The sequence below is a fragment of the Elephas maximus genome, chromosome 4 (genome assembly GCF_024166365.1).
Source record: "Elephas maximus indicus isolate mEleMax1 chromosome 4, mEleMax1 primary haplotype, whole genome shotgun sequence".
Classification (NCBI taxonomy): domain Eukaryota; kingdom Metazoa; phylum Chordata; class Mammalia; order Proboscidea; family Elephantidae; genus Elephas; species Elephas maximus.
In genome coordinates this window covers 26,077,347-26,095,947 of record NC_064822.1, presented here as the reverse complement: position 1 = coordinate 26,095,947, position 18,601 = coordinate 26,077,347, and the positions used below count along the sequence as shown (strand labels likewise).

Below are 18,601 nucleotides of genomic sequence, written 5' to 3'. Positions count from 1 at the left end.
AAGAATTGATGACTTTGGCTTATGGTGTTGATGAAGAGTATTGAATGAATATACCATGGATGGCCAGAAGAACAAACAAACCTGCCTTGGAAGAACTACAGCCAGAATGCCCTTAGAAGTAAGGATGGCGAGACTTTGTCTCACATACTTTGGACACGTTATCAGGAGCAACCAGACCCTGGAGAAGGACATCATACTTGGTAAAGCAGAGAACCAGTGAAGAAGAAGACGGCCACTGAGATGGATTGACACAGGGGCTGGAACAATGGGCTTAAGTACGACAATGATTGTGAGCACGGCGCGGGGCAGGGCTGCATTTTGTTCTGTAGTGCATGGGGTGGCCATGAGTCAGGGGCTAACTCGATGGCAGCTAACAACAACAGCATCTAGCAAGAAGCCTGGTAAATCTAAGGCTCTCAGTAAATGTGAACTAATGGCCTAGAAAGGATAGGAGCTATGTTCAGGTCATCCAGAATAGATTTATTTTTTCTTATGTCTCACGGTTTCTTAGTATATGAAATGAGGCTAATAGTATGTACTCTGGAGAGAAAAATGAGAAAGCAAATGCTTAGCTCCTTCAAAGTCTAATTGCAGGAGTAATAAAAAATGTTTTTCTTCCTGTATTCATTAGCATCACATTTTATTTATGAAAGATAAAAAACTGGAAATTTATCTTATCAACTATTTTGGCCAATGGCAAAAAAAAAAAAAAAACAGTGTTTAGAACATTCCCTATGGCTCAAGTCTTTTGAAGGGCTTTGAGAATTTCTCCACTAAAATTCCTAAAACTTCGCATTTCTCTAGCTGATCACATTTATGCTTGCGGATGAAACCTATTACTGGAGATGCACAGGGCAAGAAAGAATTTGAGTTGTGTGGACAGGGGAGCCAGCGCTGGACCGGGAAGCAGGAACTAGGGTTTTGGTGTTAGTTATTAACTTGAAGCTGATCTTAAGCATGTCATTTAATCTCTGAGGACCTCGGTTTCATCAGTCTGTAAAGTGAGAGGACTGGTTTAGATGACCCTTAAGCACCCTTTCAGCTCTCAAAATCTATAAATCTTTAACCTAGTTCATTTCCTCCTCTGAGCAGGGACAGAGCAGTTTAGCCTGACAGTCTAATGAGAAGCGATCCTTTTAGATTAAGGTATATGTACTGGATTTCTGTGTGGACACCTCAGATCCACTCCCCTTTCTCCACCCCATTCTTTAGTCCTGAGAAGCTGGCCTTTAAGGACTGCATTACCAGATTCTGTTGCCCTCTGCTTCTGGTTAGGTTCACCCCGACGGGAGGCACCAGCAGGAGATCAGAGAACAGGAGGAAAGAGAGGTCAGCGTTTCTATTATCTGGCCCTGCTCCCCACCGGAGAAGGACAGTGGTGGTTCAGGGGTAGAATTCTTGCCTTCGATGCAGGAGACCTGGGTTGCTTTCCTGGCCAACGCATCTCACGTGCAGCCACCACTTGTCTGTCAGCGGAGGATTGTGTTTTGCTATGGTGCTGAACAGATTTCAGTGAAGCTTCCAGAATAAGACAGACTAGGAAGAAAGGCCTGGCAATTTATATCTGAAAATCAGCCAGTGAAAAGCTTATGGATCACAACAGTCTGAACTCATTGTGCATGGGGACTCCATGAGCTGGGGGCCCCCTCAATGGCAGCTAGCCTCAACAACAGTTCTCCACTGGAGCCTCTGAGTGGCAGAGGCTGCACTTCTCTGTTCCTTTGCTGAGGACCCCAATTCTTGTCTGGGGCCTCTCCGGTAGCTACAGCTTTGGGAACTGTTGCTACCTTAGTCTCTTCAGGTCTAGGAGTGATGTGGCTTCCAGCCTTTTCTGCCCCTGGCGTGCTTCACCATCTTGTGTTGTTGGCTTCTCTTCATCCTGCTTTCCCCTTTGTAAATAGCTCACTCATTAAGCTCTTTTTCACCTTTTGGGCTTGAGGTACATTCTGTCTACACACCTAATGGAGGAGTGGTTCTGAAAGTCTTTCCACCTGGAATTTTATATTAAGCTGACTTAGACATTCAGTATGAACAGGAGTTTATTAAAATACTCTATTCATCACAGAAGAGTATCTGCACAGGGACCTGATAGACGCTACCCATACTTTTGAACTTCTGACAGTTATGTTATGGGGTAAACAGAGAATTTTGACTAGTGATTCATTTTTCTTAAACACAGCAATGGAATGGTTCTTAGATTCATTGGCAGGTCCTGGGGAGATTAGGGGCGAAGACACCTCTGTTTGTTTTTTCCTTTGTAAAAGTGCACTTCACCTAATTCACACAGCCTAATTTCCTTAAATAAATTACTCTCCCTTGAAAGATAGAACTTACATTCTCTAATGAAAAACAAAAACACATCATGTATTATAGGACTGAGTGCTCTGCAAATGTGGTAGATCAGCTGACCAACACTATAAGGCAACAATAGAATCCTGATATGCTAACAGCAAATTTTCTCCAAAAGAAATCTGGTGAACCTCGTCTTAGTCCAACTTGATGTCCCATGAGAAAACTGTGAGGATAAGTGACCCTGAGCAAACACTGTGAGAATCTATATAGCCTTAGCATGTTGAGATTTCTCTGTTTTTTTAATTAAAAAAATTTTTTTATTATACTTTAGGTGAATGTTTACAGTACAAACTAATTCCTCATTAAACAATTAATAAATACACATATTGTTTCATGACGTTGGTTGTCAACTCCATGACATGTCAACACTCCCCCCTTCTTGACTTTGGGTTGCCCATTACCAGCTTTTCTGTCCCCTCCTGCCTCCTCATCCTTGCCCTCAGGCTGGTGTGCCCATTTAGTCTTGTTTTGTTTCATGGGCCTGTCTAATCTTTAGCTGAAGGGTGAACCTTAGGAGTGATTTCATTACTGAGCTAAAAGGGTGTCCAGGGGCCATACTCTAGGGGTTTCTCCAGTCTCTGTCAGACCAGTAAGTCTGTTTTTTTTTTTTTTAATTGTACTTCAAATGAAGGCGTACAGAACAAACTAGTTTCTCATTAAATAGTGAGTATACACATTGTTTTATGACACTGGTTAACAACCACATGACATGTCAACGCTCTCCCTTCTCAACCTGGGGTTCCCTATTACCAGCTTTTCTATCCCCTCCTGCCTTCTAGTCCTTGCCCCAGGGCTGCTGTTCCCTTTTAGTCTTATTTTGTTTTTATGGGCCTACTCAATCTTTGGCTGAAGGGTGAACCTCAGGACTGACTCCATTACTGAGCTGAAAGAGTGCCCGGGGCCATACTCACAGGATTTCTCCAGCCTCTGTCAGGCTAGCAAGTCTGGCCTTCCTTTGTATTTTGTTCTACATTTTTCTCCAGCACTGTCCAGGCCCCTCTATTGTGATCCCTGTAAGAGTAGTTAAGTGGTGGTAGGTGGGCACCATCTAGTTGTACTGCACTCATTGTGGTGGAGGCCGTGGTAGATGTGGTCCATTAGTCCTTTGGACTAGCCTTTCCCTTGTATCTTTACTTTTCTTCATTCTTCCTTGCTTCTGAAGGGGTGAGACCAGTGGAGTATCCTAGATGGCCACTCACAGGCTTTTAAGACCTCAGACACTATTCACCACAGTACAATGTAGAACATTTTCTTTATAAACTATGTTGTGCCAGTTGAGCTAGATGTTTCCTGAGACCATGGTCCCACAGCCCTCAGCACAGCAATTTTTTCCCTCAGGGAGTTTGGATGTGTCTATGGAGCTTCCATGACCTTGCCTTGGTCAAGTTCTCCTGGCTTCCCCAGTATTGTGTACTCTTACCTTCACCAAAGTTACCAATTATCTATTGGCTATTTAGTGTTTTTCCATCCCCACCCCTACCCTCCCTTGTAGCCATTAAAGATTGTTTCTTTTTTTGAGTAAACCTTTTCATGAGTTTTTACAGTACTGGTCTGATACAATATTTGTCCTTTTGTGATTGACTTATTTCACTCAGCATAGTGCCCTCCAGGTTCATCCATGTTATGAGATGCTTCAAAGATTCATCATTGTTCTTGATCGTTGCATAATACTCCATTGTGTGTATGCACCACAGTTTGTTTATCCATTCATCTGTTGATGGGCATCGAGGTTGTTCCCATCTTTTTGCTGTTGTGAACAATGCTGCATGAACATGGATATGCATGTGTCTACTCGTGTGACAGCTCTTATTTCTCTAGGATATATTCCTAAATTTCTGGATCATATGTTATTTCTAATTCTAGCTTTCCAAGGAAGCGCGATATCATTTTCCTAAGCTTGAGCCAATCTTTTACTACTTGATATTGCCTTGCCTTTCTCTCCATTTGAAAATTCTGTACCTACATTATTTATTCCCTCTTTTATTGTTCTGACATGTTGTCATTTACAGATTAACCTCACCGGTTCCTCATTGCAAATCTTTTAGTTTTGATTTATTCTTGAGAGTTCATTACCCAGGTTGTATCTGGCCGATGTGGTTTTGCATCCTAGATTTAGGCTGTCGTATGACATTGTTGGTTCTTTAACCAAAGGACTCTCTTTAATAATTCTTTTGTTAAATTTCTTTATTAATAATTCTTTTATTAATTTCTGCTTATCTGGAAGTGTCCTAATTTCACCATATTTGAGTAAGAATTTTGCAGTATATATTATTCTTGGTTGGCAACTTTTTTGTTTCAAAGTTTTGTTCATGTCATCCTATTGTCTTCTTGCCTGCATGGTTTCTGCTCAGTAATCAGAGCTTAGGTTTATTGTTTCCCCTTGGTATGCGACTTTTTGTCTTTTCTTGAGCTGCTCTCAGGATTCTTTCTTTGACCTTGGTTTTAAAGAGTGTGATTATGATATCCCTTGGTGTTTTTCTTGTGGGGTCTATTCTATATGGGGTTTGTTGAGCTTCTTGGGTGGTCAGCTTTTCATCTTTCATGATAGTAGGAAAGTTTTCTGCCAGGAATTCTTCAATGATTCTCTCTGCGTTTTCCATTTTCTCTTCCTGTCCTGGAACTCTGATCACTCACAAATTTTTGCTTTTGATTGTATTCCACAGCACTCTCAGGGCTTCTTCATTTTTCTTCCTTCTTTTCTCTGATTTTTCCTCTAAGTGGTATCTAAGTATTTGTGTTCGATTTCTCTGACCTTGTCTTTCATTGTTTCACACCTATTCCTCAAATCTTCTATGACAATGTCCATTTCTGGAATCTTGTTTATCTTTTGAATTTCTAATTGCTGGTTTGTATGTAGTTTTGAATTTATTTTGACATGTTGTGCCTGTATTATTTTCCTGAACTCTTCCATCTTTTTGTCTGTCTTTTCCATGATTTTGTCTATTTTTTCCTCATTTTTGTCTGCTTTTTCCTTTAACTCTTGGATAGCCCTGAATATTAGAAATTTGTATTCCCTAAAAAAAATTTTTTTTTTTAATCAGGTAGTTTCAGTGCCTTTTCTTCTATTGGAAAGTCATCTGATGTTTTATTTTGGATGCCTGCTGGAATCACCCTGTCCTATTTTTTAAATATGGTTTGATATTGTCTGCCATCTTTGGGATATTCAGTAAGTACTTTCTTCTTTTATTGATTGTAGTTTTGTTTGTTTTATCCTGCTCTTTTGTTTTATTTGGTTATCTCTGAGTATGCAGGCCTGGCATTTCTTGTTGTTTGATCATCTGTGGGATGATACTTCTCACCATCTTGTCCAATGGGCAGGTCCAGTCACTCAGATATGGTGTATGAGAGCCAGCCAGAGTGGTTGGGATGGGTCACTTGTTGCAGGTACTGGGTCTGACAGGGTGGGATTAGGGGTTAGTGCAGGGCAGGTTCCCGTAGAACAAGCCTGTGTTGCTCAGGGGTGCAATGCTCAGTGCTCACTGCAGATGGGCAGGAGGGAGGAGAGAGCTTGTGCTGCACGGAGCTATGAGGGTGTGGGAAAGAAGAAAAGAGGAGGCAGAAACAAGATCCGAAAAAAAATGCTGAGGAAGCCTGTCGTTGGAATGGCACAGACCTGGGGAAGCTGTGTGCTGGTGGCTTTCTAGCCAGACAGTGAGGCATAGCCTGTCAAGAAGGGACAGGTACGGCACACACAGTTAGGTGGGTGGGAGAAAGGAAAGAAAGGAAGGGAAGGGAGAGAGAGATAAGAAACTAGATTACAAAAAAAAACAGAGAGAGAGAGAAAGGCACATGCAGCCAAGGGGTGGGGAGAAAGGAATGCAAGGAATATAGAGACAGACAAGAAACCAAGAAAAAGGAAAAAAAAAAAAAAAAGATGCCAGGTGGTTGGGAGGAAGGAAAGCAAGGAAGATAGAGACAAGAAACTGAGAAAAAGAAGAAAGAAGGTAGAAAAAAATAAATGCCCCCAGATACCCCACCAGAAGCAGATCCCCAGCTGAGTGGCACTACACAACCTGTCAAGCAGGGGCGAAGATGGCATATGGTGCCAGGTATTCAGGAGAAGGGTAAAGAAAAAAGGTACAGAGAGACAAGAAACTGAGAAAAAAAGAAGAAAAATAAAGTAAAATGCCCCAGGGGAAACCACTGGAAGCAGATCCCCAACAAAGTGGCCCTGCACAGCCCATCATGAAGGAGCAAAGATGGCTGGTATATGGTGCCAGATGTTCAGGAGAAGAGTAAAGAAGGCAGATAGAGACAAGAAACAGAGAAAAGGAGAGAAAAAGAAAAAAATGTCCTAAGGAAGCCCACTGGTGTGGTGGTGCAGGCTGGGGAAGTGCCTCCCCAGCTGAGTGGCACCACACAGTCTATCTAGAAGGAGCAGATATGGCACACAGCACCAGGTGTTTGGGAGAAAAGAAGGGATAGATGGTAGAGAAAGAAATGGAACTGAGAAAAGAAAGAAAAAAAATCCACAAAGAATCCCATTGGCTTGGTGGCCCAGACCAGGGAATTGGCTCCCAAGCTGAGGGGCACGGCACGGCCTGTATAGGAAAAGCAGAGATGGTACAGAGCACTAGGCATTCAGGAGACAGGATAAGAAGGAAGGTAGAGAGAGACGAGAAACCAAGAAATGAAGAAAAACAAAAAGGGGGAAAAACACCCCCAGGGAGCCCATGGGCATGACGGTGTGGACTGGGGAAGTGGTTCCCCAGCCGAGTGGTGCTTTACAGCCTGTCAAGAAGGAGCATAGATAGCACATGGAGCCATGTGTTCAAGAGAAAAGAAAGGATGGAGATGAGAGAGAGAAGAAACTAAAAGAAGCTAGAAAAATTAACAACAGCAACAACAACAAAAAAATTGCACTGAAGGAACCAGCCAGTGTGCGTGGGGTGAATCCAAGCAGCAAGAATCTGGTGTCTCCCCAGCCAAGCTACCTCGGCCTGCTGGGGAGTGGTGGAGGCTGACCGGGGGAAGAAGAGTGGGGGATGGGAAAGTGAGTATCGCTGGTTACCAGGTGCTCTGTCTCCTGCCGGAAGCTCAGTATAGCTGCCTTCCTATACTCCCTGTCTGCTGATCTCTGTAGCTGAAGGATCCAAGATGGCAAATCCTTGTGGCATTAGCTGATAAGGGACCTCTACTCTGTATCTCTCCTCATTCTCTTTTCTCTGTCAGTTTCTTACTTAATTTCGTGCTTGGTTGAGTTCTTTATCCCTTCATTTGATGCTTAGGGTTCCAGGACTGACATTTGTCTCTGTTTTACTTAGTTTTTCAGGTCTTTGCTGTGGAGGGTCAACATGGTGCTTCTGTCTATAGTACCTTGTTGGCTCCACCCCCTCAACACACTGAGATCTCTTCTGGAGCTCTGAATATAAGCAGAATTAACAATTGATTTTCCAAAACACCAGGAGAAATTTGTTTGTTTGCCTGACCCATAAAGATTTGAATGAGTCTTAGAAGTAGGTGAGAATTCACAATACAGATTGGGGAGAAAGATAGTGTTTTTAAAGCAAAGAGAGAAACATAAGCAAAGGCACCAAGTTGTGGAGTGACTTAGTCAATCCAGGATCACCAAAGAGTTCAGAATGGCCCTATTATAGAATTCAAAGTGGAGAAGTAGCTTAGGGGTAGGTCAAGAAAATGTGTATATGCCATGCTAAGGATTTTGTGAAGTCTCTGGGTGGTATAAACAGTTAACGCTCTTGCCTCGTAATGGAAAAGTGGTTCAAGTTCACCCAGAGGTGTATTGGATGAGAGAACTGGTGATCTACTTCTGAAAGTATCAGCCATTGAAAACCCTGTGGAGCACAATTCTACTCTGATACACGTGGTGTTAGAGTGAGTTGGAATCAACCTGACAGCACCTGGTTTCACTGGTTAGGGATTACATACCTCAGCCCGTAAACTAGGAGTTACTTACATAAATCTGTGTAGGGAGCAGGGATGTTACGTAAATGGGCAAGGGCCAAGCACAAAGAGCGGAAGCAATTACGGCAAACTAGAGAACTTATGCCAATCTTTATATTCAAATATTTTAAAAACATTCCCTGCAGCAGAACAGACAGAAAAGAATCTGTGGGCCAGATTTGGCCCATTAGATCTGAGGAATGTGGCTTCTCTTACATAATGGGAAGAACTCCAAGGATTTTAAACTGAGAACTTCTGTTAGTTTTGCATCGTAGAAAAGTTGCTCTGGTGGCAATGAGGAGGATGGATTAGAGGAGTTTAAGACTATTCAGAATTTTGCATTAATCAGGCGAGAGATGATACAGATGTAGGGGCAATATTTGCCTTTTATAAAGTAAGGAATTAGGAAAGTTGGGTTGGAGGGTATTCCCTGTGAGGCTGAGTGGGTGATAGTGTAATCAATTAGCTACTGCCATGATTATGCTATATGATAACCTCCTTAAAACACCATGTCTGAAAACAACAATTATTTATCCTCATAGAGCTGAAGGTTGGTTGTGGTTTGGCTGATCTAGGCTGCACTTGGCAAGATAGCTCCGCCACAGGCTGTGGCAGCTGGGGCAGCTCTGGTTCTCATGGAATGTCTATGGGTTGGATGAAATAGCACTGCTTTATAAGACTTTCATGCTGCTCTGACTAGCAAGCTAGATGGACCAGATTCTTCTCATGGCAGTGGCAGATGTGCAAGACAGAAAGCAGAAATATGCAATGCCTCTTACAACTAGGCTTGGAGTGGGCACATTGTCTGCTCCACCCATTTCCATTAACCAAAGCAAGTCACATGGCTAAGTCCAAAGTAAACAGATAAGGAAGAAAACTCTTCCCACAATGAAGCTATGGCATCGGTGTGGATGCAGGGATGGGTGAAGAACTGTGGCAAGTAATTCAATCTAGAATAGTGTACCATGTAGCCACAATTATTCACATCCTTCCCATATGCAAAATTTACTCATAACCATTCCACTGCCCCTAAAATCTCATCAAATTATGGCATCAGGCTCCAAGAACAAGATTGCATGATCTATATCTGTTCCAGGTATAGCTTTTCTTAATTCAGCAGACTATGAAATAGACAAGTTATCTGTCCCACACATGACCAACATACAACGGTGAAAACAGGGACAAGATAACCACAACAAATACCTCCATTAGAATAGGGGAGGAAAGGGAGTCAGAGAGATAACTGCCCAGAGAAATTCTGAAATCTTACAGACAAATGTTGCTAGGTCTCCCTACCCTCGGTAGAGAATGTTCCTTGATTAGACTTGGGTTCTGTTCTGTGAGAATGGCTTGCTTCTCAGTCCCTTGTTTTTCACGGCTCTTGGTTCCCCGTCCTAGGATGTACTTTCATTTCCATCATCATGCTTGGCCATTTCTGAAGAGGACACTGGAAATATGCTCCTTTTGGTGGCTGAGCATCTTTTCAAGACTGCTACGTCTCCTTATAGAAGGTTAGGGGCCCAGAAGTCTTTTATATTTTGATAAGTTTCCATCTCTTTTAATTCATGCTGGTGTTTGTCACTTGTAGATCCTTATTCACACGCAGCTAAAAGTAATTATCTCATGCTTTGAATACTCTGTCTGAAAAACTATCTAGTCCAAGACCATAAGTTCATTAGGTCTGTCTTCCGAGTTTCCATAATTAACAGTCTTATCAAATGCTTTGCCGTCATGTATAATAGGTCACTGTCTTAATTACCTGGTTCTGCTGTAACAGAAATACCAGAAGTGGTTGTCTTTAATGAACAGAAATTTATCTTTTCACAGTTCGAGAAGCTAGAAGTCCAAATCAGGGTGTCAGTCATGTTGATTTTTTCCTTGTAAGTAGTCCAGGAAATTCCTTAGTTCTTTGGTTTGGAGACGATCTTCACATAGTTGTCTGTGTTTCCCAGTTTGTGCATGTCTAATCTGTCCTTTTTTATAACTTAGAAGTGATTAGGTTCAGAGCACATCCTACATTGGTATGACGCCATTAACATAACAAAAAAATCCTATTTCCAAACAGTATTACATCCACAGGTGCGTGAGTTAAGATTCCAACACATATTTTGGGGGGACACAATTCAATCCATAACAGTTACCATGTCTTCAGCCTCCTATAGAAATTTCATCGCCATTGCTTCAAACTCCTATAACAGTTTTTTCAACTACTGCCACCCAGTCCTAAAGCCAATATTACATAATGTAAATTTTTCTTATGCTTGCACCCTGCTCCGAGAAACAATTTCTGCATTGGTTGGCTATAAGCCACAGTAACATTACTCCAAAACTCATATCTTAAAATAATAATCATTTATACCCATGGGCCAGAGACTTGCCTGGCACATGGATAACCAGGCTGTACTGGGGTAAACAGATGACATGGCTAAGGTGTGGATGCAGAATGTGTACCATCCACCATAAGTGGCACAAAGGAGGAAGAGCAGATTTGGAGGAAAGGCAAAGAGCTCAGTTTTGGACACACTGATCTTGTGATGTCTCGGGGACACTCAGGTGGCAAGGACAGGGGACTGGAGCCTAGGCGAATGGTCTTGGGTAGAGAGAGTAAAGGGTCATCAGATTGTAGATTGTGGCTAATGACATGGTGATCACGTAAAGTGGCAAAAGGGTCTAATATGAAGCCTTCGGTTACACCAACATTTAAAGGGTGTGCAAAGGAAGAGAAGCTCACCAAGAAAGTTTACATGGACCCAAGATACAGGAGAGAATAGTGTCAGGAAGGCAAGGGAAAAGAGAGTCTTATTATTGTGGGAGTGAATAACACTGTCAAATGCTTCGGAGAGGTCAAGTCCTATGAAAACAGAAAAGCATTTTTGAATCTGGCAATTAGAAGGTCATTGGTAGAGCAACCAAATAATTTATCATCAACCAGGGCACATGTGAGAGTGAAAGGAGATGCTATTAATTATAGCAGAATAACACCTGTTCTTGGGCAAACAGGGGCATATGGTCACGTTAGTCTCTGAGGATCTTTGCCAGAACTGTTTCTACAGGGTGAGGGGGGTGTGAGCCTGCTTTGTAATGAACAAAACAGTGATAAGAGACATGGAAGTGTTGAAACAGCTACAGTAGATTTCTTTCTAGGAGTTTTCTTGGGAAAAGAAGTAGGTAAAACCAATGACAACACCATGGGTTTTGTACAGACGTTTGAATATTCTTGTAACAGAGAAGTCCTCAAAGAGCTTCTAGGATTGCGTATCCAAATACAACTAATTCTGAGATTTTTCTAAGAGGATTTAGAAAGTCAAAACAGCTGGTGAAACCAACCCCACTTTTGTTTTTTCCTAGCAACAAATGGGAATGATCCGTTGCTATCAGCGCAAATTTGAAGGTACTGGACAATGGAAAACAACAATCACCTGGAGTCAGGCTGGGTTATCTTTTTCAGCAAAGATGAAACCATATTCATATACACGGTCTTGAAACATTCTATTGTCAAAGGACCTCCAGATTATAGCAATAAGTACTATCGAAATCCTAAAATAAATAAATATACTATGATACAAGCAGTGGGGGCGGTGACGGTTCAGTGGTAGAATTCTCTCCTTCCGTGCTGGAGATCCAGGTTGGGTTCCCAGCCAGCACCGCCACCGCTTGTCTGTCCGTGGAGGCTTGTGTGTTGCTATGGTGCTGAACAGGCTTCAGCAGAGCTTCCAGACTATTATGGACTAGGAAGAAAGGCCTGTTAATCTACTTCTGAAAATCAGCCAATAAAAACCCTACGGATTCCAATATGTGCAACAAATCATGGGGATGGTGCAGGACAGGGCGGCATTTAGTTCCACTGTGTGTGGGGTCACCATGAATTGAGGGCCAACTCCATGGAGCTAACAACATGCTACGACTAAGTCTTATAGTAGATGTTGTTGTCGTTGTGTGCTATTGAGTTGATTTTGACTCATAGTGACCCCGTGTGACAGAGTAGAACAGCCCATAGGCTTGCTAGGCTGTAATCTTTACAGGAGTAAGTTGCCAGGTCTTTCTTCTGAGTGTATCCCATTGCCATCGAGTTGAATTCTGACTCACATAGAACAGAGTAGAACTGCCCCATGGGATTGCCAAGGCTGTAACCTTTACGGAAGCAGACTGTCATATCTTTCTCCCTGCAGCACCTCATGGGTTCTAGCTGCTGACCTTTTAGCAGGCGAGTGCCTAACCACTGTGCCACCAGGGCTCCTTCTTCTGAGTACAGAAAGTATTAAAACAATTCAGATATCAAAAGAAAAACATCAAACCAACAAACAATTCAGACTATGATGTATAGCTGCATGCAGCATAGTACTTAGCTCTCTCTCCCTGCCCTCCACCAAAACACCTAGGCCTGTCTGCTGCTAAAAATTATTCTAAGGCCAGACTGATGGCTCAGGTCCTGGTTGAACAAACCTTCTTTGTTAGCCACATCAGCTCGCTCGGGGGTTCCTGTGAACAGGCATCAAGAATAATTTCATGATAATCTAGGCCGAGTTTTCTCTTTCCCACCAGTGCCAGAGTGCAAGAGCGCCCGTTTCATTGACTCCGGAGCCAGCATGGGGCGCAGGAGCAGGCTTTCCCTGGGTAGTCACGTTTCCTCTATCCGGCAGATGGTGTGGGGAGAACAAAGTCCAGGCTCTCAGGCATCGCAGTGTATGATTCTGAGAGCTTTACTTGATCTCAGACGCAATCAGTGTACTTACGAGCATTTTGGTTCTTTTTTTTTTTAAGAACCTTTTCAGCTCACTAGCGACTAATTGAATAACATTACGTTTTGGATAAGCAGAATGTGAGAAGCCAAGTTACATTTGGAAAAGCAGTCTTTTCTTTTAGAACACAAAGGATAACTGGCTAAACAATGAACTCTCTGGCGAGGCTGAAACCACTTCGGCAACAAGAATCTGGACGACGGGAGCCAACGCATTTTCAAGTGTTTCTTAATTTCATTGAAATTGTAGGACAGTTTAAAAAAACTAAACAAAACTGTAAAAGCAAGTATGTAAGAGGTAAATTGCGTCCTCATATTTTGGCAGAAGGGATGGGCCATTGCTCCTATTCATTTTAAATGAGAAGTGGAAAACGATCACTGGACCAGGGTTCTCCATAGTAACTGGACTCAGTGACTAGTGTAATGGCTAATTCAGAGCTGGTTCAAGTCCTGGCTCTACCTTTTCCCAGCTGTGTTACTTTGGGTTAGTTAGTTAACCTTTCTGTATTTTATTTTTTCCTCACCTATAAATAGGGGGTGAGGAAGAAACTGAAGTTATCTATGATTTCATTCTACTTGGATCAACAATCAGCATCCATGGAAGTAGCAATGAATAAATCAAACAACGTTATCACAGCAGGTAAATCTGCTACAAAAGACCTCTTTAAAGTATTAAAAAGCAAAGATGTCACTTTGAGGGCTAAGGTGCCCCTGACCCAAGTCATGGTCTTTTCTATTGTCTATTCTAGATTATTTCATATAAGTAGATCATACAATATTTGTCCTTTTATATCTGACATTTCACTAATGTTTTCAAGGTTTATCCATGTCATATTAGAATTTCATTTCTCTTTATGACTAATATTCCACTGTATGTATGTATCACGCTTTGCTTATCCATTCATCTGTTACTGGACACTGGGTTGTTTCCACCGTTTGGCTATTTAGAATAGAGCTACAATGGACATTAGTGTAGAAGTACCTGTTTGAGTCCCTTCTATTAAATACTTTCTTGGATATACACTCAGGAGTAGAATAGTTGGGTCATATGGTAATTCTGTGTTTAACTTATTTGAAGAACTGTAATAACTTTTGTTTTTAATAATAATAAAAATAAATCAGTTATAAGTAAGCAAATAATATTGGGAAGCTTTGCCAAAGTTTACTAGTTTCTTAAATTAAAAAATCCAAACCCATTGCCACTGAGTCAATTCCAACCCATAACATGGAGTAGAACTGCCCCATAGGGTTTCCAAGTAGCCACTGGTGGATTCGAACTGCTGACCTTTTGGTTAGCAGCTGTAGCTCTTAAACACTGCCCCACCAGGGCTCTCATTTCTCAGAAAAAAAACCCACTGCTGTCGAGTCGATTATGACTCATAGAATCCTATAGGACAGAGTAGAACTGCCTCATAGAGTTTCCAAGGAGCAGCCAGTGGATTCAAACTGCCAACCTTTTGGTTAGCAGCTGTAGCTCTTAACCACTATGCCACCAGGGTTTCTGATTTCTCAGATAGGCAAGTGTTATTTCTTTATTTCCATATTAATCTTCTGAAATGATTAAGGTATATTGAAACACAAACTAACTGCTCTCTGTCTTCTTCTGGCCAGCTTGGCTTGACTGTTTGTTCAGGATGTATCAGAATAATGCCCGGTCCTCTTCTGCTGTGTGGCTGTGGTCCCTAGGATTTAGAAATGAGTTTTCTAAAAGACCAGGCTTAATTCAATTTAATGTCTTATGTTATTTAAGAAGGGGTCTTGCAGGCTGGTCCTGCTCCTGGCTCTGCCCGAAGAATGTGGCTCATACCTTCACCCAAGGGACCTTTGTTCAGTGGATTAAGTCCAGTAAAAATGACCAAGTCAGCTAATTATTTATTCATGTAACAAATATTTATTGAGAGATTATTTTAAGTACAGGGTTCACAGAAGAGAATAAAACAGAGTAAAAAATTCCTGCCCTCATAGAGCTTCTACTCTAGTAAACCAAAAAAAACCAAACCCAATGCCGTTGAGTCAATTCTGACTCATAGCGACCCTATAAGACAGAGTAGAACTGCCCCGTAGAGTTTCCAAGGAGCGCCTGGCGGATTAGAACTGCCAACCCTTTGGTTAGCAGCCTTAGCACTTAACCACTACACCACCAGGGTTTCCTCTACCCTAGTAGGGGAGACATATGATAAACAAGATAAAGAAGTAAATCCTTTGGAATTTTAGACAGTGATATGCGCTAAGGAGAAAAATAAAACAGAAAAGAAGGAGGGCGAGGGGACTGTGTGAGTTTCACATGGCTGCTGTAACATACCACAACCCTGATGGCTTTTAAGAGCTTAAATTTATTGTCTCACAAAACTGAAGGCTAGGGTCCAAATTCAAGGTGTCAACAGGGCCATGTTCTCTCAGAAGGCTCTAGGACAAGATCCTTCCTTGACTCTCCCATCTTCTGGTAGCCCCAGGCGTTTCTTGGCTTGTGGAAGCATCTTCACATGGCCGTCTTTCCTCAGTCTCTCTTCGTCCCTTTTCCCTTTTATAAGGACACCACTTAGATTGGATTAGGACCCAACTACTGCAGCATGTTAACTGAACTGATAACATCTTCAGAGATGCTGTATCCAAACAAGATCATGTTCTCAGGTACCAGGGGTTAGGACTTCAACATATCTTTTTGGGAGACAATTCAATCCATAACGAGGCTGCGAAAATTTGAGATGGGGTGACCAGGTAAGGTAGCCTCACTGAGAAGCTGTGATGATGTTGATGGGACCAAGGGGCATTGTTTGAGGTGACATCAGGACATTCATTCAGCCGTCAGAAGAATCGCTGGGTTGCTGAACTCTTGTTCCAGGTAATATCACCAGAGAAGTCCATTTTGGATCCAACCCTCCATCATTAGGACAATTGGGAACTGAAATGTTAGGTGGGTAATTGACAAAGAGGAAATAGCAGCTGCAGTGTGAACTTCTGAGAAGCTGGGGAGGAAAAACCATCAGGTATGATGAGAGAATGTCCCTGAAGCAGGGAGAGAGGTCAGGGATGTCTCTGGCTTTAACTAAACTGATTTGCCTCTTCCTTCCTTCCCCTTCTTCCTCCTGGCTTTGTAGTTCTTTGGCTCACCTCCAACAAATGGCATTTGAGACATCCTCCAAAACAAATAACCAAGACTCCTACGGGTTCGGAAAAGGTACAAGGTAAGAATTTATTTATTTATTTTCAATTGAAAGGCAATTTTGTGCTCTTGTAGCCACCTTTTGTTGGGAAATACTGTGATTAAAAAAAAATTGAAAATAAGTAACATTTTAAAGTGACAGCATGTTTTATGGCCAAAGAATAAATGTTAGGATAAAAGAACCCTGAGCATTAAAAGCATTTCTTCTCTGTGGGTAATTTATGAATCCTAGTTGATTTGCAAGCCCCTGTCATAGTGAACTTGTTCATTCCTTTCCACGCTTACTTAAATACTTGATTTATACAGTACTCACAGCCGCCCCTCTGAGTGCTCAGAGGCAAGTGTGTCGGTTCCTTGTGGAAGAATTACTGCTGTTATTCCAGCAGTGAGAATTCATGATGTAATGCAGGGAAGGAAGTAGATGGTTTAATTATGAAATGCATGCTTTTTTGATAATCTAAAGGCGAGTTTTACCTCAAATCTCCAAAAGAAACTTCAATCTTTTAACTTTGAATTATTGCCAAGTTTCTATTTTCTAATGTAAAGATGAAAAGGCATGGATTGTCCAATGTGGCCAAAACCAAACCCAGTGCCATCCAGTCGATTCCGACTCATAGCAACCCTGTAGGCCAGAGTAGAACTGCCCCATAGTGTTTCCAAAGAGCGCCTGGCGGATTATGAACTGCCGACCCTTTGGTTAGCAGCCGTAGCACTTAACCACTACGCCACCAGGGTTTCCGTCCAAACTGGCAGATAATCCCAAACTCGTTTTTACTTGCTTTAGTGGATTGAATTGTGTCCTCTAAAAATATATGTCCCGTCCTAACTTCAAACCAAAAACCAAACCCATTGCCTTTGAGTCCATTCCAACTCATAGCGTCCTAACCTCAGGTACCTATAAATATGATCTTGTTAGTGGATTCCAACTCATAGCGACCCTATAGGACAGAGTAGAATTGTCCCACAGGATTTCCAAGACTGTAATCTTTACAGAAGCAGATCGCCATCTTTCTCCCTCAGAGCAGCTGGTGAAAAAAAAAAAAAAAAAGATCTTGTTTGGAAATAGGGTCTTTGCAAATGTAATTAGTTGAGGTCATACTGAATTAGGGTGGGCCCTGAATCCAGTGACTCATGTCCTTATGAGAAAAGAAGATGGCCCACGGAGACATATAGGGAGATGGCTATGTGAAGAAAGGGGAAGAGTTTGGGGTTATGCTGCCATGAGCTAAGGACCGCCAAAGTCTACCGGCAACCACCATAAACTAGGAGAGGCAAGGAGAGCCTTCAGTGAGAGCATGGCCCTGTGGGCACCCAGATCGCTGACTTCTAGCCTCCAGCACTGTGAGAGAATAAATTTCTGTTTTTTTTTTTTTTTTTTTAAGCCAATCACTTTGTGGCCATTTGTTAAGGCAGTGCTAAGAAACAAATACATTTGCCTTTATATATTTGTGTGTTAGCATTTGAATATCATTATGTCTAACGTTCAGCATTAATAAGTCCAAAAATTGAAGCCACACTTTGATTTAGGATGCTGGAAGGGCATACAGCATGTGTTATGGATTGAATTGTGTCCCCCCAAAATGCATGTCAACTTGGCTAGGCCATGATTCCCAGTGTTGTGTGGTTGTCCTCCATTTTGTGATCTGATGTAATTATCCTAGTGTTGTAAATCCTATCCTCCATAATGTTAATGAGGCGGGATTAGAGGCAGTTATGTTAATGAGACAGGACTCAACCTATAGGATTAGGTTGTATCTTGAGTCAATCCCTTTTGAGATATAAAAGAGAAAATCGAGCAGAGGTGAGAGGGACAGAGTAGAACTGCCCTCCAGGGTCTCCAAGGCTGTAATCTTTACAGAAGTAGACTGCCACATCTTTCTACTGTGGAGCGGCTGGTGGTTTGAACCACCGAGCACCTAACCACTGTGCTCCCAGGGCTCCTTTGGTCTACAGTAAACCTGTCGAATTGATTCCAACTCACAGGGGCTCCATAGGGTTTCCAAGGCCCTAAATCTCTAAGGAAGCAGACTGCTACATCTTTCTCCCACGGAGCGGCTGGTGGCTTTGAACAACTGACCCTTCGCTTAGCAGCCAATCGTTTTAACCACTATGGCACCAGGGCCCCTTTTGGTCTACAGTAGTGCTTCTCCAACTTTAACCCACATGGGAATCTCCTGGGATCTTGTTAAAATGCAGATTCTGATATAGAAGTTTTGGAGTGGAGCCTGAGAGTCTGCACTTCCAACAAGCTCCCAGGAGATGCTGGTTCTTCTGTTCTACAGACCACTCTTTGCACAGCAAGGGTCTACTGGAATATTTCCAAAACTTGCCTAAATCATAAGAATTAGTCATCATATGGTGTATTTATTTAAAAAAAAGAAAAAAAGACAGATTCCCAGGCCTATCCCCTGAAAATTCTGATTTAGTAGTTCTGGGGTAGAGCA

The 18,601-nt window shown here is 42.2% G+C and overlaps 1 long non-coding RNA gene across 7 annotated transcripts in view; it reads left to right on the top strand.

The window, feature by feature from the left end:
* Window positions 1–18,601, top strand: part of LOC126074890 (uncharacterized) — a 161,011-nt gene that overhangs the window by 86,939 nt on the left and 55,471 nt on the right. For 4 of the 7 annotated variants that reach the window (XR_007517047.1, XR_007517050.1, XR_007517048.1 and 1 more), the window contains exon 3: window positions 13,529–16,179. This is a non-coding gene — a long non-coding RNA (uncharacterized LOC126074890). The remainder of the gene's footprint in view (window positions 1–13,528; window positions 16,180–18,601) is intronic. The other 3 variants (XR_007517051.1, XR_007517046.1, XR_007517049.1) reach the window with 2 other exon arrangements.